Source organism: Lathyrus oleraceus, chromosome 7 (assembly GCF_024323335.1).
Source record: "Lathyrus oleraceus cultivar Zhongwan6 chromosome 7, CAAS_Psat_ZW6_1.0, whole genome shotgun sequence".
Lineage (NCBI taxonomy): Eukaryota > Viridiplantae > Streptophyta > Magnoliopsida > Fabales > Fabaceae > Lathyrus > Lathyrus oleraceus.
The window spans coordinates 268,370,487-268,394,791 of NC_066585.1; positions in this window are offsets into that span (position 1 = coordinate 268,370,487).

The following is a 24,305-nucleotide window of genomic DNA, read 5'->3' on the forward strand; positions in this document are numbered from 1 at the left end:
TTGATTTGTGAAATGAATTTGGTTGATGCTATTGACATGAGACCTTTTGGATTGTGTTCTTAATTGGTTGAGTTTGATTCATGTCAATTTTCATGTTCTGTTTTGAATTATTTCTCCCTCTTTGACCCTAGGCCTGGTCCTAGTGGTTTGTGCTTATGTTTGAGTTTTGTTTTCAGGTTAAGAAGCACATGGCCATAAGAGGATTGATTCACTTGCTTAAGTTGACTAATTGACTAATGTTGACTAATCTTGAGTTGTTTTGTAGGGGGCTCTTAGCTCATTTGAGTTGAGCTTATGCCTTGCACCTTGTTGCATTGCTTGCTTGACTATGTTTGTTGACTGTGGACTATTAACTGTCTGTTTGACTTTTTGACTTGTATACTGATTGAGTTGGATTGTTTTCAGGTACATTAGTTGCTTAAGTTCATTGTGAACTTGCGTTTGCTTTGCTTGGTTGCTTAACCATTTGAGGTATAACTCACTGACTTCATGTAGTCTGGAAGACCTGTCCTGTTACTTGGGCAGGCACCTGTCTGAAGTCCTCCTTAAGAGGCAATGCTTGTGTTTGTTTATTTTTGTGCCAAGCAGGAAAAGACCTTTGATAAGGCAATTGGCAGATAAAAGAGATGTGTAATCCATCTCCTGCTAGTCAGTGTGTCATCCCTTTGCTCACATTACATGTTGATGCATTGTGGATATTAACCCAAGATCTGTGTTGAGTCAGTCAAATGTGGATAGAAGAGTTCCTGCTTTCTGAACTCCCACACCTTCTATTTGAGTCAAGCTCTCCCAGGCCAGGGATAAGAGTTGTGAGGTCTTACCCTCACTTCCCATTTCATCTGCTTCACCCTAACTCTCAATGTTAGGGTTAAGAGCTAACATCACCCGATTCCAATTGGCTTGTGTTTCACAGCCTAACCTTGTGTGAGCCCACTTTGTTTGTATATAGTGTGTGCTATTTGTGTGTATGTTTGCTTTGCTTGTGCTGCTTAGGTTTAGCTTGCTCCCTGTGCAAGTTAGATAGAAACCTCAACCTAGGACCATGGTGAATTTGCATGATAACTATTAGGCTCGAGTTAGTCTCCCTTCTAGTATGTCATTTCCCAGTCTCTGGTTAGGCTAGTCCTTTGTCCCTGCGTAGGGGAACTACGTCGCCCTGATCCTCATACCAGATGAGGTACGTAGGTAGGAGATGAGCTGATCTCTCCGGGCGCCCTTTTTGTTTTTGTCTTGTGTGTGTTAGGAGATGGATGTAAGACCAGCGATTGGCATTCCGTATCCTATTGTTGTGTGCTTGGAGTCCGATATAAGTCCAGCGATTGGCATTTGGTTTCCAGTGTGTGGTTGTTTGTTGGAGTCTGACGTAAGTCCAACGATTGGCAGTCGGTTTCCTGTTGGCGTGTTGGAGTCTGACGTAAGTCCAGCGATTGGCAGTCGGTTTCCTGTTTGTGTTTTGTTTGGCGTGCGTTAGCCGAGCTACGAGTGCTCTGATTCTTCTCCGGTCATAGAAGATACGTATGCATAAGAGGCGACATCCTAGCGAGCACGTTTCCCCTGTCCCGAACTACGTCGACTCTGATGTCTGTGCTTGACAGACTACGTAGGCCTTGGATGCGATATCCTGCCGAGTCCCGTTTCTTTCGTCTTTCATCTGTGTTTGATTCCAGCGTGTGTGCAGTGTTTGAGCAGTCTTTAGCAACCTTTCTTCTATTCTTTCTGAGCGTGGATCCCGTCGAGTACGACGGATGCGTAGGGGTGCTAATACCTTCCCTTCGCATAACCGACTCCCGATCCCATCTCTCTCTGGTCGCGAGACCATGTCTTTTCCAGGTTTACTTCGAGCGTTTCCTTTCCCTCCTTTGGGATAAATAACGCACGGTGGCGGCTCTGTTGTTTTGTTTTCCCGCCGGTTTTTCGCGTAATGCGATAATAGTAGAAGGAGTAAACGTGTTCTTAGGAGAAGAAAAATCAATGAGTTTGGGGTGTTTAGGGATGCTCATGCAAAAAGGCAGTCCTAGATGAAGGAACCGCGCTACCTTAAATGATATGCCACGAGAGGCTATACGAAACCTAAGAAATTGGTAACATGCGGGAAAAGTAAAGGGATCGAGAGATCTAACGTACGGATAAAGATCCGAAGTAACAACAATTAGATAAATAAGAAACCCAAAGACTCTTCCAAGCTAAACACCATCAAAGAAAGTGAGTCAGTACAGGTAATCGGAATAAACCTCCAGGTGGTATCCCACAAATAAAGTGGAACACCAGGCAAGCCATCTCTGCAAGAGTCATATGAGCCCTCACAAAAAAAAACTCAACAAACAGGTTAGAGAAACAAGATAGGGTAATCAAGAGTTGCCCCCAAATCAAAATGTAACCACATGAATCATGCCATTAAAATTCACAAAAAGCTCACAAAAAGCAACCAAGGGTAGGAGGCCTAAACCTCTTGTCAAACACATGCATCAAAAGGGTATCAAATTCACACATAATACCTCATACATTCAGAGCATTCAAATTAAAAGCATAAAGTAATGGGAATAAGGCAAACCTGACTGGAGAGATCAAATGAAATTGAATTGCCCGGTTGGGTTTGCAAAGCAATCTGAGGGTTTATATGAGAGGGAATTGGTTCTTTGCCGATGAGTTCCCTTCAGTCTCTGGAGGTTGCTCTGAACTCTGTTAGCTCTTCTCTCACTATCTTTTTCCTACCAGGGTCATAGGAATAGAATTAAATTTTGTTTCACTGAAACTCTGAATTTATAACCTGGTTTTTGTGGACATGTGGGCTCAAATGAGAGAGGCCAAAGTCCAAAAATTTTCTGTTATATTTTATTTATTTATTTTTTATTTATTTTTTTCGTTTTTTTTTTCGTTTTCTTTCTTCTTCTTTTTTTTAAACACGTGGGCTTCGCCTAGCGAGCATGACAGTTCAAGAAATTCCTCTGAGCGTAGGTGATTCTGGTGGCTTTTCTTGGGACTCGCTAAGCGACTCATTCTGCTCGCCTAGCGAGCATGACAGCTCATGAACAAACTTTTGCTCCTTCAAGATTAACGTTTTGACTGACGAATAGACCCCATTTGAACCTGTTGGAAGTATCTCAAGCCATTCCCTTGTGATGATTGATCATCTAAATAGAACCCACAAAGTGTCTTGGATGATACTCAAGCTTCAAACAAAAGATGTTAGTGGCACATTTTTGTGCTTTTGGTTAGTAAACAAAAGTAAGAGAAACAATGATGTATAATTCAAGCATGCTTGGTGATCTCAAACCAATCACAAGGAGTCCCACCCAAAGGCAAAGGGAACTAAGATGCTAAAGATCCTTGAGGCAATGCAAATGCAATGTTATGATGCCATGAGGAATCTTAAGGTCAAAATTGGGGTCTTACAGATGCCCCTATTTAAGGTCATTCTAGCCGGAGAAGTGAAGGTTAAAATCTTCGTCTCGACGGGGTAGAATGGGCTTAAATAATAACAAAGAGACGAATTTTGGTCCCTAAGAGACCTCTTGATGCAAATGTAGGTATGAAAAATGGTAGCACTCTGTGGAGATATGTGTCCACAAAAGCAAAGAAATCAGAAGCCACTGATAATCCATATGAGCAATTCACTCCATGGGACCAAGACCCTGGGGACTCTCCTGGGGATAGAAAAGGGATAAAAATGCGCGAGCAGGTCACGACTCAAAGCGTGGGGAACAGAATTCCAAAGGGAAAAGATCCAATGGAAAGACTCGAGCTGACTCGAAGATGCATGTATTGGGGAATATGCCAATACAGCAAAAAACTATCCACAGCGGATACTTCAGATAAAATCCGGATGAAAACAATCTAATAAGGGACTTCGCTGGGGATGTCCACAAGGACACTCCTGGGGAAGCAGCGGGACGAGGTAATACCGGTTATTGGGTAATAAGCTCAAGGAGACATGTGATCTGAACGGCAGGTATGAGGGTGAGAGATACAACATGCTCAGGAAGAGATGAATATCCAAGACCGGTATAAGGGTGAGAGATATCAAAACTTCAAAACGTCTGAGGAAAACCTAAAAGGTATACTTCAACTCAGGGATTCTGACTCCACAGGGGACAAAAAGTCATAATAGGGAGCAGAGAGGAAGGAACACCAGGGATACCGGTTACTGGGCATATAATAGGTGACCAACCAAGGCGTGAATTGGGGAATATTCCCAAAAGACTCATCATCCAAAAGAGGGTTAAAAGCAAACTCGATTACAGGATGGATATTCGACTCCACAAAGGGGATACGAATCTTACTCAACTGGGGAAGAACAAAAGGCTTCAGACCCGAGAGTGCATGAGATATACTATCTATTACCGTCAGAACATAGATAATATACTCGCATGGACGATTATCCACAACCGGTTACTGGGTTAATAAAGGATAAATCGACCGAAAAGAAAAGGCATCGGGATACCGAAACTAGGTATATAATGATGACCAATTCAGGGGAGAAACAATCGTTACCAACAACAACAAGGTAGACGAGAGATGACCCGCTGGGGATAAATTGCGTAATCAGGGCAATTATCCAAGCAGATGAGGGGATATCCTCACCGAATATTGGATGAAGATAACTGTCACCAATTAAAGATGAGTAAAAATAGTTACTCTGCAAAAAGGGAAGAAATAGGGTTTACAACTACCGGTATGAGGGTAGAGAAACACAGACTCCGTCGGGGATAATAATTACTAATTATTGAGCAATTATTCATTTACCACGGGGAAACAGGAAAAGAGTCTCAAGAGACCGATCTAGGATCAAACTAGATAGGCACACCAAATTAAGACTTGTCCCGGTGAGGATATAACTCAATGGGGAAAACCATCCCAGTATATGTGTTGGGAAGGAACAAAAACAATCAACATCCACGAGGATATAACCCAGTGGGGAATATGGAAGAAAGGATAGACGCTTTCTGCCTATGGAGCTGACTCTATATATGGAGAGATCAGACACACACATCTGCTCGGGGAAGTATATCACCAAATAACAAGAGACAGCAAACAACAATATATGGCAAAGAATGCAACATGAATATCTGAATGTTATAATTATGCATGTATGTGCGTGGTTTATGTATGATGTATGCTAACAGACAGACATATTTAACACAACCAGGTCCAGGAATCAACCACCCGATACTAAATCTCAAGAGAGAAACTCAAGTTCACCGGAGAGTATCCAATCTGCTGGGGATCAAAGATACCAGGAAGCAAAGAACTCTGCAGGGGATGAATCATCAATCATTCCAGTTGGGGACGAGAGTTATCACAGACAAGGTCCACCACACCAACAACTCTACTGGGGCATCTATCCGAGGAGATAAAGGATTTATCGGGATCAACCACCAAATACCGCTCTTGCCCAAAGAGATCCAAGCTGCTGAGGAAGAAAGATTGCTACTCTGCTGAAGGGAAGAGAGGTGACTCTCAACAAGCAATCCACTTGGCAGGATAAACCACAAGGGGTTCCAGAGGGAGGAGATACAGTCATGCCAGGAATATGGACAAAAATCTTACCCTGTTGAGGATCGTACCACCCTTGGGAGAGCACTGAGGATCTCCTAAGTATCCTTTCGTCATTGTGAATGTTCACTTTATTTAAAAACAAATTATAAAAAATTTGATCGTTTAAAACAATGATATTTTCTTAATCAAAACATGCAAAACTCCAATAATTGGATAAAAGGCTCAAATTTATTTGATAGAATGGTAGTCTGCGAATGGCAAGACTCCATAGATCTTTACAAATTTGAAATTGGTGATATATATTGGAAAAGAGCTACATTGAACATAATGACCATTTCTCCACCAATTCTGAATCCAATGTATTTGAAGCTTTGGCTGATAATGAGCAAGGATCTCTAACGGACGACAGTTGTAGAACAAAGTCTTGTCAGGATGCAGTTACTTGCCAAATCCCTAATTTTTGCCTAGATTTCCCCAGGATGAGGTACTCAATCTAGCGGGATACCTATATTCATTTTTCATGTCTCTAACTTTTGCCTGGACCGCCCTTTCAGGTTTTCAATCCACCGAGACGCTCATTTTTGCCTAAGCCGCCCTTTCGGGTTTTCAACTTAGCGAGCTATTCAGTTTTTATTTTTTTAGGCGAAGTATTTCTTGACTGCATCTGAATTCACAGGACGAGTGAAATCCTCCCCATCCATAGTTGTAAGTATCAAAGCACCGCCTGAAAAGGCTCTCTTAACAACATACGTACCCTCATAGTTTGGAGTCCACTTGCCCCTGGAATCGGACGCGAAAGACAAGACTTTCTTGAGCACAAGGTCACCTTCTCGGAACACACGAGGCTTGACCTTCTTATCAAAAGCTTTCTTCATCCTCTGCTGATATAACTGACCGTGGCACATGACAGTCAATCTCTTTTCTTCTATCAAGTTCAGCTGGTCATAACGACTCTGAACCCATTCAGCATCAGTCAACTTGGCCTCCATCAAGACTCTCATTGATGGGATCTCCACCTCTACTGGGAGTACAGCCTTCATGCCATAAACAAGAGAGAAAGGGATCGCCCCTGTTGAAGTGCGGACAAATGTACAATGGCCATGCAAAGTGAATGGTAGCATCTCATGCCAATCTTTGTACGTAACAACCATCTTCTGGATAATTTTCTTGATATTCTTGTTAGCAGCTTCAACAGCCCCATTCATCTTGGGTCTGTAAGGAGAAGAGTTATGATGTGTGATCTTGAACTTACTACATAGTTCTTTCATCATCTTGTTATTCAAGTTAGATCCATTATCAGTAATGATCTTATCTGGCACACCATATCGGCATATGAGTTGATTCTTGATAAACTTCACGACCACCTGCCTGGTCACATTTGCATACGACGCCGCTTCAACCCACTTGGTGAAGTAATCAATTGCTACGAGAATAAATTTGTGTCCATTGGACGCTTTCGGCTCTATCATGCCAATCATGTCAATTCCCCACATGGAGAAAGGCCATGGTGATGAGATCACATTCAAAAGTTTCGGGGGAATATGAATCTTATCAGCATAAATCTGACACTTGTGGCATTTCTTCACAAATTTGCAGCAGTCAGACTCCATTGTCACCCAATAGTAGCCTGCTCTCAACATCTTTCTAGCCATGGCATGTCCATTGGAATGAGTACCAAATCAACCCTCATGGACCTCAGTCATCAACAGGTCTGCTTCGTGTCTATCCATGCATCTGAGCAGAACCATGTCAAAATTTCTTTTGTAAAGCACTTCGCCATTGAGGTAGAAACTGCCTGACAATCTCCTCAAAGTCTTCCTATCTTTTACAGATGCCCCATGCGGGTAAATCTGGCTCTGAAGGAAACACTTGATATCATAATACCATGGCTTATCATCTTTTACTTCTTCTACTGCAAATACATGAGTTGGTCTGTCCAAGCGCATCACAGTGATATTGGAGACTTCATTCCACAATTTAACCACAATCATTGAAGCAAGCGTAGCAAGAGCATCTGCCATCCGATTCTCATCTCGAGAAATATGATGGAAGTCAACCTCAGTAAAGAACGTTGAAATCCTCCTCGCACAATCTCTGTATGGAATGAGGCCAGGCTGATTCGTTTCCCATTCACCCTTAATCTGATTAACAACGAGGGCCGAATCACCATATACATCAAGATGCTTGATCCTTAGATCGATACATTCCTCCAATCCCATAATACAGGCCTCATACTCAGCCATATTATTCGTGCATTTGAAAGTTAGCCTTGCTGTAAAAGGAATATACGCGTCCTGAGGAGTAATAATCACGGCCCTAATACCATTTCCATACTGATTTACAGCGCCATCAAACACCATACTCCATCTGGAACCAGGCTCTGGCCCTTCATCAAGTGTAGGCTCATCGCAATCTTTCACTTTCAAATACAAAATTTCCTCATCCGGGAAGTCATACTAAACTGACTGATAATCTTCAATAGGCTGATGTGCCAAATGGTCACCCAAGATACTACCTTTAATAACCTTCTGAACTCGATACTCAATATCATACTCAGATAACAACATCTGCCAACGGGAAATTCTCCCTGTTAAAGCAGGCTTCTTGAAGATGTACTTGATTGGATCCATTCTGGATATTAACCAAGTCGTATGATTTATCATATACTGGCGTAAGCGCTTAGCAGCCCAAGCCAAAGCACAGCATGTCTTTTCAAGCATTGAGTATCGAGACTCACAATCAGTGAACTTCTTACTAAGGTAGTAAATAGAATACTCCTTCTTCCCTGATTCGTCTTGCTGACCAAGGACACAACCCATCGAGTCTTCAAGAACAGTCAGATACATGATCAAAGGTCTTCCCTCTACAGGCGGAGACAGAATCGGAGGCTCAGACATATATTCTTTAATACTGTCGAAAGCTTTCTGGCAATCCTCGGTCCAATCATGGGACTGATCTTTCCGGAGGAGCTTGAATATAGGCGCACATGTGGCAGTCATGTGGGATATGAATCTGGAAATATAATTCAAGCGGCCAAGAAAACCTCGGACTTGCTTCTCAGTTTTGGGCGCAGGCATCTCTTGTATTGCTTTGACCTTTGCAGGATCAACCTCAATACCTCTTTCACTAACAATGAAGCCCAATAACTTGCCAGAACGGACTCCAAATGTACACTTGTTGGGATTCAGACGAAGCTTATATTTCCTCAAACGCTGGAAAAGCTTCAACAAATGCTCTACATGTTCAACTTCCGTTCTTGACTTAGCAATCATATCGTCAACATATACCTCAATCTCCTTGTGCATCATATCATGAAACAAGGTGGTCATAGCTCGTTGATACGTGGCTCCGGCGTTCTTCAAACCGAAGGGCATCATTCGATAACAGAATGTTCCCCAAGGTGTGATGAATGTTGTCTTCTCCATATCCTCGGGTGCCATTTTAATCTGATTATATCCGGAAAATCCATCCATAAACGAAAAGACTTTGAATTTAGCTGTATTATCTACCAACATATCAATCTGTGGTAGAGGGAAATCATCTTTCGGACTAGCTTTATTCAAGTCTCTATAGTCCACACACATCCGGACTTTTCCATCTTTCTTAGGCACGGGCACAATATTGGCCACCCATTGAGGATATATAGAAGTCACCAGGAACCCCGCATCAATTTGCTTCTGAACTTCCTCTTTGATCTTCACTGCCATATCAGGATGAGTTCTTCTGAGCTTCTGCTTTACAGGCATGTGTAGCGGTGTATTCGTCGCTATATGATTTATTGATTAAATCATAAGCAAGAGATACAATGATTTTCGAGTCGCCACCGCACTTTTATTTATCCAAAGGATTGGCTAAAAAGCGAACAAAAGCCTAAGAAGTTTTACACGTAGAAAACTAATAAAAAGATCAGAGAGTCTGGGTAAGGGGTAAATTACGCAATGGGAAGGTGTTAGGCACCCATCACGTCCTAGGTACTCCTAGGGAGCCCTTTTCACACTTGTTGTAAAAGATTGTTATTTGTTATGACATAAATATTGTGCAAACATGATTGGGATGATGAGAAAAGAATATACAATTTTTATTGGGTTTGAACGGATGAACCCACTGCCTACGTACCTTCCATCAAAGGTAAGGATCAAAACGCCGTAGTTCGGCTAAAAGATTTCCAAAAGTTAGTTGGGTTCAATTTTAAACACAAACCCTAAGGTCTTACGTTATCCACAGGAGAAAACTCAACCTTATGTAATCAACAAGTCCACCATGTGAGAACAGCTTCAACTTTCCAGGGAGGGGTTAACCCTATAATAGGCAAGGAAGACTTACAATTCAATCAACTAAGGACAAAGGTGAGATTAACATCAACCACTAAGATAAATCAAACCTATAGCTCATGTATGAAAAGATTAACAATGGACAAAGCCAAAACAAGTGAATGGGTGAAGTTAATTGATTGTGATTATGAAAAGGGAGTCAAAGTATGATTAAGATTAATTCAAAGAAGTATTATGAAATGGAGTTTGAAAAAGTCAAGGACTTGGGTCCAGGTTTTTGGTTTGAAAACATGAAGATGTTTGCACAATATCTATGTCAAGTTTGAAATCAAAGTGTGAAAAGGTTTAGGACATAATGGGGATGAATGGATGGAAATGGATTGTAAAACTTCTTAGAAGTTTCACCTCTTGAGATCATATAGGGGATGATCCAAGTGTGTCCTTTGGAATGAACAATGGATACTAACAAACAAACAAGGATGAAATTCAAACAAAGCGGATACCGGATGCCAAACACTGGTCTTATACCAATCTCCTAAAACAGAATGGGATATCAGAAGCCACTCAATGGTCTTACACTAATCTCCTCAGAAGAAAACAAAGATGAAATATGGAAGTCAACTGCCAATCTATCTGGACTTAGGTCAACTGCACATATGCTCATAGGAATACCAATGCCACATTACAGGGACTTACAATGGATCCTCACATACAAGAACAGAAGCAACACATGATCATAGGAAAGCAAATGCCAACTTACAGGGACTTACAATTGCAACCTCACATATAAACAACAAACCAACTTATGATCACAGGAAAGCAAATGCCAACTTACAGGGACTTACAATTGCAACCTCACATAAACAAACAGAAGCAGAACATGAATGTCAGATGCCAATTTATCTGGGCTTACTCTAACCTCCACAGTATGGTCCTAGGAATACAAATGCCAACTTACAGGGACTTATAATTGTATCCTCACATACAATCAAACAAAGTAACAAATGATCATGGGAAAGCAAATGCCAACTTATAGGGACTTACAATTGCATCCTCACATACAATCAAATAAAGTAACAAATGATCATGGGAAAGCAAATGCCAACTTACAGGGGCTTACAATTGCTTCCTCACACACAATCAAATGCATCAGGCAAAGATAAGATGAGTGGCCAAGGTGATGGTCTTATACTCACTTCCATATCATAGGAGCAATGGCCAATGGATGGTCTTACAATTGTCCTCAATGGGCAAACAACAATGATAATGTCATCAAGACAAATGAGATGATTATGCATTGATGAGCAATAAATGATGATAAATGCATAGAGCATACAAGCAAGCATGTGCATATGAAACAATCAAGTCAATCAATGAGAATCAAACAGCACACACTATAACCATACAATGAGGCTCACACAAAGGGTTAGGCATTGAAGCCAACTGGAATAGGGTCAAAAGTTGCTCTTAACCTTGCCATTGAGGGGCTAAGGTGAAGCAGATGAAAGGATATGAGGGGTGTGCCTCATTGCTCTTATCCCTGATCAGGGAGAGCATTTCAGAAAGTGTGGGAGCTCAGAAAGATGGAGCTCTTTCCACATTATTGACTCTATAGATCTTGGGTTTTGATCTCAATGCTACAACCATGTAATGGGAGCAAGGAGACGACTCACTGAATAGTAGGGGATAGGTTGCTTATCCCTTTGCTCTACCAATTGCCTTATTTGAAGGACTTTTCCTGCTTGGGACAAATATAAACACACACAAGCATTGCCTCTTAAGGAGGACTTCAGACAGTTTGCCCGGCCAAATAACAGGCCGGGTCTCCAGACTACATGAAGAAAGAGGGATTACCTCAAAGCAAATTGCTAAATAGCAAAGCAAAGCAAGTTCAAAGAACTTAAGCAACTAATGGTACCTGAAATAGTCAAACAAATCAGTACACAGTTCAAACAGTTTAAATCAGAAGGAAGTAGAATTAACAGTCAAACAGATAGACAAATGTGCAAAGCACAAGGCTCAAAGCTTATGAGCCAAGCAACCTACAAAACAAGGGTTAGCTCATGATAAACAAATAAACTCAATCAAAAGGCAATGGTTTCTTTGAAGCACTTGTAGCTTAACCTGAAACATGAACTCAATCATAAGCCCAAAGGACCACTAGGACAAGCCTAGGGTCAAAAATAAATGAGAAAGTCAAAACAGCAAATGAAAGTCAACCAAAATCAAGTTTAAACATTCAAGAAGCAAACTCAATTGGTCCCACATGCATATCATTCATCATCATGATTTCATAAGCAAAGGAAGGCATGGCATGGCAAATTGGTGCACATAGAAGTCAACAGAAAGACTTGCATCAAAAGTCAACTCAAACATTTTCAAAAATCACCAAATAATTCATGATCAATCCTAACACCTAGCATGGTAAGCATGTAAAATTTCATCACAATTGGACAAGTGGAAGGCAGTCAATGAAAATCATGAAGTCAAAGCAAATTTCAAGCATGCACAAAGAAGTCAACAACAAGACTTAGCTCAAAACCAAACATAATCAATTCCAAAAATTATCAAATAATTCAGGGTCAATCACAATCCATAACATGGCATACATATAGAATTTCAGCTCAATTGGATCATGGGAAGATGGTCAATTAAAATCAGAAAGTCAAGACAATTTCAATTATGCACAAAGAAGTCAAACAAGCATGGGTCAACTTCAAAAAATCATAACTAAATGAAAACAGATGAGAAATGAATGGGATCAACACCAATGCAAAGCTCAAGATGTCTAGTATGCACATGTAAAATTTCATGATCATCCAATAAGGTATGAGAATTTCCCAAATGAAATGGCAAGATGTGTCACACAAAGTCAACATTTGACTAGGCAGGGAAGAAAAATCTCAAACAAATAGGAAATGCCATAATTAATTCCAGGAAAAATCACAAGTGAACTAGACACATAAGATAAGGTTCATGCAAAATTTCACATTAATTGGAGGTCAGGAAGCATGTCAACAAAAATCATGAACTTGCATATCATTGGTGTGACACAAATTGTCACAACCTACTTCAAAAATTCATATCTCACAAACCACATAAGATAAATTCAAGAACTCTACATCAAAACAAACATGAATGAGTGTAGAATAACCACACAAAAATTCAGAATCATTGGATACATCCTCATCATTTCACAAAAGAAATGGGAAAAGGTATAAAATGTGCATACATGTCAAGAAACCTAATACCATTAAAAATCCAGCCAACCAAAAATTCAGCAAAAATCATGATAAAATAGTAGACATTCAACAGGACATGATGCAAAAAATTCCATGATTTTTGGATGTGAAATGAGTGAAATGTGATTTTTGTAAGTTGATGAATCAATTGAGACAACATGAACAAAATAACATGGAATGGTAAGTCAACCATGTTGACCGAGTGGCACGGTGGTAAATACCACCTTCATTAAACAAAACACGGCGTATAGGGCACGGGAATAAAATGTTCTGATTGGTCCGCTATCAATGGAACAGTAACACTCACACAGGCCAAACGCATTCTGGAAAAAAACCTAGGGCTTGCTACAGTACCCGTCATCATCAACAATCGATCATGAACAAATTCCCCAGAAAATAAAATCGAGCATGGCAATCGAATCTACAAACAACAAGCATCATATATCCAGCAAGCATAATCATTAAAAACACACCAATATCCAAGAATCGAGCAAAGAACTCATGCATCCATAAACTTTAAAACAGCATATCTCAAGGAATACTTGACCATTTCATGCAATCCAAAGCTCATTAAAATCAGCATAACAAGAGCTATCTAAAACATAGCATGGCATAGTAAATGGTTAAGGTCGAAACCTTACTTGTTTTTGAAGAAAAATGAAAACAGTGATGGATTGATGTTGTTGTGCTGAAACAGCTGCAGGTCCAAGCTTGTAATGATGAATGGAGAGTGGCTTGTAGCTCAATAACCCTTGGAAATACTCAGATCGAGTTTTGCCATTGTTGGAGCTTGGTGAAAACAGAACATGAGATGTTGTTACAGCAGGAAAATGAAGCTTGGAAATGGCTCACAAGCGATGATATGTTGAGGGAATAGCAAAGCAGCTCGTGGTCCTTTGAAGTTTTTGACAGAATTTTTGAAAATGAAGAAAATGGATTTGAGAGAGTATGAGAGAATTCTGTCTTGGTTGATGGCTGCCGCTAGGTTTAGATTTGCAGAAAAGTTGATTTTATACTTCTGTTTAATATTGCTAATGAAGGTACTAATCAAAGTTAACTTAAATGAAGCCAAATTGCATTTTGCTAACTTTCACCAAGTGCACATGGAGGTATGGTGTTGTACACGAATTTGGGCCTTTGGGCAAGTCACAAATGATGTTTCTGAACATTTCCAATTGGCCAAAGTGTTTAAAAGATGCTAAATCAAAAAGTCAACTTTTGGTCCACACTTGAATTTAAATGAAACGAGTCCAAAAATGCCATTTTGATCCATAGATTTTTGGTACATGAAATTTATATTTTTGGAAAGAGGAGATGAAATGTGGTTTGTAGGAAAAAACCCCACCAAAATTGGCCAAATGGTTCATGAGATATGGCCCTTTGAAGTTCACAAATTTTTGAAATTGAATTGATCATATCTTGACAACCATACATGGGATTTGAGAGTTCTTGGACTTTTTGGAAATGGGAGAACAAGATCTTCAACTTTCATGTTGGGCAAAAATTCATTTGGAGCTTGTATCATGATGCAAGTTTAAGATCAAGAAGTTTCCATTTTTGGCAGTTGAAATTACAGGTCCACTTTCTATTTCTGGAAAATTTTCTGTTTGACTTGATTTTCTTCCATGATAAGGTTGGACATGATATATGAGGCTTATATGGACATGAATGAGCTCCTTCAAATCAATTCCATCCATCAAATCATTGATTAAATCCACAGTTGACCAAGTTTGACTTTCTGTTGACTTTTCTAGGGTTTTGGATGACTGAACCGCTTCTGATGAATTCCAAACCCTAATTCCTTGAGACCTTGATTCCAAATGATGTCCCAAGTTGTATGAACTCTTGACTATTGATCATGGTGCCCAAATTCTGCAAGAATGGTCACCATCCACTGCTTTGACTGACCAATGACTGACTTTGACCTAATTGCTGATGATTGCTTCAACTGCAAGCAACAAGGTTAAGCTAACAAAATTTTTGTACTTTTTGGTTAATAAACATATGAAAAGCAATGATATACAAATGCAAAACATGCTTGGTGATCAAGAATCAACTCACAAGGCAACTTACCCACTAGGAGGGGAGCTAGGGCATGCAATGATCCTTGAGGCCATGACATGATATGATATGGGCCATGAGGGATCTTAGGGCCAAAAATTGGGGTCTTACAGATGCCCCTATTTAAGGTCATTCTAGCCGGAGAAGTGAAGTTTAGAAATCTTCATCTCGACGCGGTAGAATGGGCTTAAATAACAGTAATGAGACAAATTTTGGTCCCTAAGAGACCTCATGATGCAAATGTATGTATGCAAAAGACATAAATTCTGTGGGGAATATGATTCACACAGAAGAAAAAGACGATCCATCGGAGTATACACTCACCAGGAACAGAGACTCTAACAAGACTCTAGTTGGGGATAAACTGACACAGCGTGAACAAGACACGACTCTGATTAGGGGAAAAACAGAAAACAGACTGGAGAACTCACTGGGGAGTGAAAGACTCACACTGGGAAAAAGGATTCCAAAGGAAAATAAATCCATTGGAGAGACACAAGCTGACTCCTGGGGAGAAGCAACAAGAAAACTTCACTGAGGAAGCACCAAAGAAATGAGATGTTACCGGGTATAAGGGTAACAAACTCAGGAAAATCTGACTCCACAGGGGGACCGAGGTCATAATAGGGAGCAGAAAGGAGGGAACACCAAGGATACCGGTTACTGGGTATATAATAGGTGACCGACCAAGCGTGAATTGGATTTCACTTCCAATACACTCATCATCCTGAAGAGAGCTAGAAAAGCAAACTTGTTTATAGGATGGGTATTTGATTCTGTAAAGAATGCAAATCTTACTCAGTTGGGGAAGCAAACAAAGTGTTCGACAAAAGAGTGCATGAGATATATTATCTATAGCCGTCAAAACGTAGATAATATACCCGCATGGAAAATTATCCTGAACCGGTTACTGGGTTGTTTATAGGATAAGATCCGAAGACGTGAATTGGTTTTCACTCCCAAAACACTCATCATCCAAAACACAAACTGGTTAAAGGATGGACATTCGAATCCACAACGGGAAAACGAATCTTACTCAACTGGGGACACAAACCCAAAGAGTGCATGAGATATAATATCCATTACCGGCAGACCGTGGATAAGATACTCGCATGAGATGTATTATCTATTACCGTCAGAACGTAGATAATAAACTCGCATGGTAAGAAACACCAGAGATACCGGTTACTGGGTATATAATAGGTGATCTACCGAAACGCGAATTGGATTTCACTTCCAAAACACTCATCATCCAAAACACAAACTGGTTAAAGGATGGATATTCGATTCTACAAAGAATACGAATCTTGCTCAGCTGGGGAAAATCAACAAAGGATTCCAACTAAAGAGCGCATGAGACATATTATTCATTACCGGCAGACCGTGAATAATACACTCGCATGGTAAGAAACACCAGAGATACCGGTTACTGGGTATATAATAGGTGATCTACCGAAACGTGAATTGGATTTCACTTCCAAAACACTCATCATCCAAAACACAAACTGGTTAAAGGATGGATATTCGATTCTACAAAGAATACGAATCTTGCTCAGCTGGGGAAAATCAACAAAGGATTCCAACTAAAGAGCGCATGAGACATATTATTCATTACCGGCAGACCGTGAATAATATACTCGCATGGAAGATTATCCACAACCGGTTACTGGGTTAATAAAGGATAAATCAACCGAAAAGAAAGGCATCGGGATACCAAACTAGGTATATAATGATGACCATTCAAAGGGAGCAACAGACATTACCAACAAGAGGGTAAATGAAAGGAGATCTGCTGAGGATGCATTGATGGAAATCAATGATCCGGGGAACACAATCACTGACAAAAGGTGAAAGGACCCGCTGGGGATAAAATTGCTAGCATACGGCAATTATCCACAAAAGACTTGCTAGGGATATAAGTGCTTATCTGAGCAACTTATCCAAGCAAAGGAAAATCAACATCAAAGACTAGATGAAGAATAACCACAAAATTAGGGTTTACATCTACCGAATACGGGGTAGAAGACCAAAAAACTCCACGTGGGGATAGAACAAGTCACAAATCCGCACGGGAAACCAAAATAGGGTTTAACAAACCACAAACTGCTGGAGAGCAGGAAAATAGGATTTACGACTACCAGTATGAGGGTAGAAAACCAAAACTCTGGCTGGAGAATAAAAGGTGTATAACCACAAATTCTGTCAAGACAACCAGGAAGAATAGGACTTATAGCTACCGGTTCGTAGGTAGAGGCCCAAAACTACTCCACTGGGGAACAACCCACTGGGAAGCACAAGACATTTGACAAATAGCCAATTCGGGAATAATCCGAAAAGGCAGACTGAATCAATACACGTCCTAATGAGGATATAACTCAAATAGGAGCATCCATCCCAATATATGTGTTGGGAGGAAACGGAAGAAACCGTCATCCACGAGGATATATCTCAGTGGGGAACTGCAGAAAGAAAGACAAACATTTTCTGCTTATGGGCTGACTCTATATGGAGAGATTTTATAACACCCGACATCTGCTTGGGGAGACCTGTAAAGAGATCTATATCACCATAGCAGGAGACACGACAAACAAAAGATATATGGCGAGAAATGCAACATGAATATCTGAATGTTTATGAATATGCATGAATCATGCGTGATTTATGTTTGATGAATGCTGACAAAACAGACAATTCTAACACAAACAGGTTCAGGAACCAAACACCCGGTATTATACTTCCAGGGGAACAACCAGCTGGAGAGCCATTCTGCAGAGATCTTCATGCTGTAAAGCAAAGATCTGCGGGTACTGCTGAAGAAACAGCGAGTCGGAGATATCAGGAAACAACCCAATCCAGGTACAGAAAGTCACAACGGGCAAAACAGCCACCAAGACAAATCTGTAGGAGAACAAGAGAAAACCCAAGATATCTGCAGGGGATCTCAGTGTTAACTGAGAAACAAAAAGTGCATTGTACGAACTGCTGCTGTAGAAGCGAACTCCACACAACTCCACTGGGGAACAACCCACTGAGGGAGAACGATATCATCCAAATAGAATCCAACTGCATAAGCAACTCTACTGGGGAAAACTGTCGGCTACTCTCTTAGGGGGTAAACCACTGAGGGAGGACAGATCAAACAAGTAGATTCTGCAACGAACCACTCCACTTGGGGAGAATACACATAGCAAACTGATCACAACAAGTAGATTCTGCAATATAAGCCACTCTACTGGGGATCACAAACAGTCAGGAAATTAATCCGTTCACTGGAGGCTAGAGCCATCATCCGACCATGCCGGGGATTGAAGGAGTATTCAACAGGCGAAACTGCCACAACAAACACTCTGCAGACTATGCTGAGGAAAAGATGGTTGAAATACACTGGGATATCAAACCAATCAACCACTGAGTAGGAAAATAAATCCTTGCTCTGCTGAAGAGAAAAACTCTGATGGAGAGATAGCAACAATTCCGCAGACGACTTCGCCGGGGAAAAGGTAAAGTACCGGGTATCAAACCACTGACTTACCAAGTCTTTTAAAAAGAAAGCGATCGCGCTGAGGAAACAGACAATTCCACTGGCAACTGCACTGGGAAGAGTGATAACAACTCTGTTCGCAAATCCGATGGGGATATCAATAACAGCTCTACTCATGACTGTGCTGAGGAGACAAATAAAGTTTGGGGCAGGCGACCCACTGGAGGAAGTGACGGGGCACCAAGATGATAAACCATTAACCGCCGAAACTTCTACAAGAAAACACCCATGCTGGGAAAACTGCTGCTGGAGAAAACAAAGTCTTCAACAACATTCTGCTTGCGACTATACTGGGGAACAATCCCAACAACAACTTTGTCTGAGGAACAACCTCAACAAAGATCTGAAGAAAGAAGATACAACCAAATCAGGAATATGAACGAATGTCTTACCTGTTGGAAATCATGCCACCCTCGGGAGAGCACTGAGATATTCTTGAGTATCCTTTCAATCTTATGAATGTTCACTTTGTATAAAACAACAATTTTGAAAAAACTTGATTTATTTAAACAATGACATTTTATCAATTAAAACATGCAAAACATTTGTTGAATTGAAACAAATAAGAGTGCAAATAATTGGATAAAAAGCTCAAATTGATTTGATAGAATGGTAGTCTGCAAATGGCAAGACTCCATAGATCTGTACAAGTTTGAAATCAGTGATATATATTGGAAGAGGGCTACATTGAACATAATGATCCTTTCTCTACCAATTTGAATCTCGATGTATCCGAAGCTTCAGTTGACGACGAATCGAGGATCTCCTGACGAAATGACGACTGGTGGAACAGAAAGTCTTGTCAGGATGCAGTTATTTGCCAGATCCCTAATTTTTGCCTAGATTGCCCCAGGGTGAGGTACTCAATCTAGCGGGATGCAAATATATTCTTCTTTCAAGTCTCTAATTTTTGCCTGGATTACCCTTACGGGTTCTCCACCGAGACGCTCATTTTTGCCCAAGTCGCCCTTTCGGGTTTTCAACTTAGCGAGCTATTCTGTTTTTCATTTGCATATACTTTTTTTTCTAGGCAAAGTATCTCTTAACTGCATCTGAATTCACAGGACGAGTGAAATCCTCCCCATCCATTGTTGTAAGCATCAAAGCTCCGCCTGAAAAGGCTCTCTTAACAACATATGGACCCTCGTAGTTTGGAGTCCACTTGCCCCTGGAATCGGGCGCGAAAGACAAAACTTTCTTGAGCACGAGGTCACCTTCTCGGAACACACGAGGCTTGACCTTCTTATCGAATGCTTTCTTCATTCTCTGCTGATATAGCTGACCATGACACATGGCAGTTAAACGCTTCTCTTCAATCAAATCCAACTGGTCATAACGACTTTGAATTCATTCAGCATCAGTCAACTAGGGACTTGAGGGTATACTTTTCTTTTTTCCTTTGGAAAAATTTTGAAATTTTTTTTCTGATTTTTGATTTTTCTTATTTTTCACCCTCTTTCTTCTTCTTTTTTTTTCTTTATTTTATTATTTATTTTTTTTTTTTGTAATGCATTTGTGATGCCCCAGTTTGACTGTTTTGCTGATTTTCATGATACAGCTGAATGAGCCTCTTTGGTGCTCAAGAAGGCGGGTAATCTCGTCAGGAATCCCCTTCAACATCGTCTTCCTCTGCCTCAGATACAAGGACTTCAAGATTGGGAGATGGCGTTGGATCATTATGTTCAATGGGTTTAGAAATCCCTGCATAATGATTCTAGATACTGAAAAGCTTTTGTATTTAAACAAGCAAATCATTTATGCAGATGCAAAAGCTGTTTTTGTTTTTCATGGTTTTTTGTGATCACTGATTTCATGCAAAAGCAAAAAGTGAAAACAAATGGAAAAACAAATGTTTAACAATGCAAAAATTGAATGAAAACATCATTGTATTAAATGCTGCCAACAATGTCATCACTTCTCCTTTTGGCATGGGAGAAGGGTTTTAAACAAGATGAACAAATCACGCTGACTTATGAATGACCGTAGGAACATCCACAGCGACCCAATTGTGGCAGACACCACCAGGAATGATAAAATTGTTCACGTCCTCTGCATCTTCTTCAATGATAGCAGCAACTTCTTCATCAGGTTGATCATCATGGATGAATCCTCCACTTGCAAACAAACCTTGCTCATTATGTGCCCCAGAACAGTAGCCAATGCCAGCCCGGGATTGGTTAACCAGGAATAAATCCATCAACAGGAATAAATCCATCAACAGCACTAAGGCTGGCAAAAATCTCCTTGAGTTCACAATTCTCTTGCTCAGGATGATCCATCAATCTGGCAGAATCGGCTCTGGTATAATACCGGCAAAGTGCGTCTTCAAAATAAATGAAGATCGCAGGGTCAGACCACAGGACGGGAGACCGGAACAAAACACCTGCTTATGCAAATGATGCATGAAGTGTTTATGCATATGCTTGTTTTTTTTTATTTCAAAGGAACCCGGGGGTTTTACTTGCAAACTTTGAAATATTTAAGCATTTTGATCATACATGAGAATATCTCATCAGATATATCAGGTGAAAAAATTTTCCCGGTTTTTTCATGTTTTGAAATTTTTTTTTGCAAATAAACTCCTTTGAGTTCCTTGAAAATTTTCTTTTTTCTGATGATATGGATGCGGATGAATGCGTGAATGCATGAATGCAACAATCACACTCAAGGATCAAGCAAGGCACACCAAACAAAGGTCGTGGGAAAGCTCTATGTATCCCTAATATCAATCATCCATTTTGGTGGATTTAGGTTTTCACCTTATCGACACCCAAGTTCCATTGATATTATCGGTACATGAACCGGCTCGAACATCCTTAATATCAACCAGCCGCTTTGGTGGATTTTAGGTTTTACACCTGATCCGGGATCCATTGATATTAACAATGTTTGAACGACTCAACCACGAATCACGGGTTTGTTGAGAGTCACGAGCATGGAGTCTCGGTTAAGAACCACCCAAAGGGAGTGTACTAGGGTTTAAACCTGCCAGACATGTTCTATCAGAGGTTCCCATAATCATCGTTCCATCTTTCGAATATTATCGGAGGAACGAATACTCGTATTCCAAGAATATTCTCAAGAGAAACTCTCATGAGTGTAGTATCGTGTAACAATCGTATCAGAACTGACATCTGAACGACCTCCGCACTACGTTCCTAAAAAAATAGGCCAAGATGGGTTTGGTAAACTAAGGTCCTTGGCTTCTGCGGCACATGATTGAAAGAATAATGTCTAACCACAAATAACTTGTGTGACATTATTAGTTCAACATGACCTCCACCAAGTGAATGGACTCGCGAGTCAACTGGCTAAGGAATACTCCACACCAGTCAACAAGACTATGCCATTCTCCTATCCTAGAGTGCACTCGAGTTCGGGTATAGAACTCATCTCACAGATCACCAAAGCAAACAGCAATTGTATATCAAGCAATTCACACATTACAATCAATACAGTGATCCCAAATTGTACAAAAATATGTCATATAACAAATAATAATATAGCACAACAAGGGTGAAAAGTAGGCAATACCACCAAGGACCAATTGTCCCCAGCAGAGTCGCCACTTTTCTGTAGCGGTGTATTCGTCGCTATATGATTTATTGATTAAATCATAAGCAAGAGATACAATGATTTTTGAGTCGCCACCGCACTTTTATTTATCCAAAGGATTGGCTAAAAAGCGAACAAAAGCCTAAGAAGTTTTACACGTAGAAAACTAATAAAAAGATCAGAGAGTCTGGGTAAGGGGTAAATTACGCAATGGGAAGGTGTTAGGCACCCATCACGTCCTAGGTACTCCTAGGGAGCCCTTTTCACACTTGTTGTAAAAGATTGTTATTTGTTATGACATAAATATTGTGCAAACATGATTGGGATGATGAGAAAAGAATATACAATTTTTATTGGGTTTGAACGGATGAACCCGCTGCCTACGTACCTTCCATCAAAGGTAAGGATCAAAACGCCGTAGTTCGGCTAAAAGATTTCCAAAAGTTAGTTGGGTTCAATTTTAAACACAAACCCTAAGGTCTTACGTTATCCACAGGAGAAAACTCAACCTTATGTAATCAACAAGTCCACCATGTGAGAACAGCTTCAACTTGCCAGGGAGGGGTTAACCCTATAATAGGCAAGGAAGACTTACAATTCAATCAACTAAGGACAAAGGTGAGATTAACATCAACCACTAAGATAAATCAAACCTATAGCTCATGTATGAAAAGATTAACAATGGACAAAGCCAAAACAAGTGAATGGGTGAAGTTAATTGATTGTGATTATGAAAAGGGAGTCAAAGTATGATTAAGATTAATTCAAAGAAGTATTATGAAATGGAGTTTGAAAAAGTCAAGGACTTGGGTCCAGGTTTTTGGTTTGAAAACATGAAGATGTTTGCACAATATCTATGTCAAGTTTGAAATCAAAGTGTGAAAAGGTTTAGGACATAATGGGGATGAATGGATGGAAATGGATTGTAAAACTTCTTAGAAGGTTCACCTCTTGAGATCATATAGGGGATGATCCAAGTGTGTCCTTTGGAATGAACAATGGATACTAACAAACAAACAAGGATGAAATTCAAACAAAGCGGATACCGGATGCCAAACACTGGTCTTATACCAATCTCCTAAAACAGAATGGGATATCAGAAGCCACTCAATGGTCTTACACTAATCTCCTCAGAAGAAAACAAAGATGAAATATGGAAGTCAACTGCCAATCTATCTGGACTTAGGTCAACTGCACATATGCTCATAGGAATACCAATGCCACATTACAGGGACTTACAATGGATCCTCACATACAAGAACAGAAGCAACACATGATCATAGGAAAGCAAATGCCAACTTACAGGGACTTACAATTGCAACCTCACATATAAACAACAAACCAACTTATGATCACAGGAAAGCAAATGCCAACTTACAGGGACTTACAATTGCAACCTCACATAAACAAACAGAAGCAGAACATGAATGTCAGATGCCAATTTATCTGGGCTTACTCTAACCTCCACAGTATGGTCCTAGGAATACAAATGCCAACTTACAGGGACTTATAATTGTATCCTCACATATAATCAAACAAAGTAACAAATGATCATGGGAAAGCAAATGCCAACTTACAGGGACTTACAATTGCATCCTCACATACAATCAAATAAAGTAACAAATGATCATGGGAAAGCAAATGCCAACTTACAGGGGCTTACAATTGCTTCCTCACACACAATCAAATGCATCAGGCAAAGATAAGATGAGTGGCCAAGGTGATGGTCTTATACTCACTTCCATATCATAGGAGCAATGGCCAATGGATGGTCTTACAATTGTCCTCAATGGGCAAACAACAATGATAATGTCATCAAGACAAATGAGATGATTATGCATTGATGAGCAATAAATGATGATAAATGCATAGAGCATACAAGCAAGCATGTGCATATGAAACAATCAAGTCAATCAATGAGAATCAAACAGCACACACTATAACCATACAATGAGGCTCACACAAAGGGTTAGGCATTGAAGCCAACTGGAATAGGGTCAAAAGTTGCTCTTAACCTTGCCATTGAGGGGCTAAGGTGAAGCAGATGAAAGGATATGAGGGGTGTGCCTCATTGCTCTTATCCCTGATCAGGGAGAGCATTTCAGAAAGTGTGGGAGCTCAGAAAGATGGAGCTCTTTC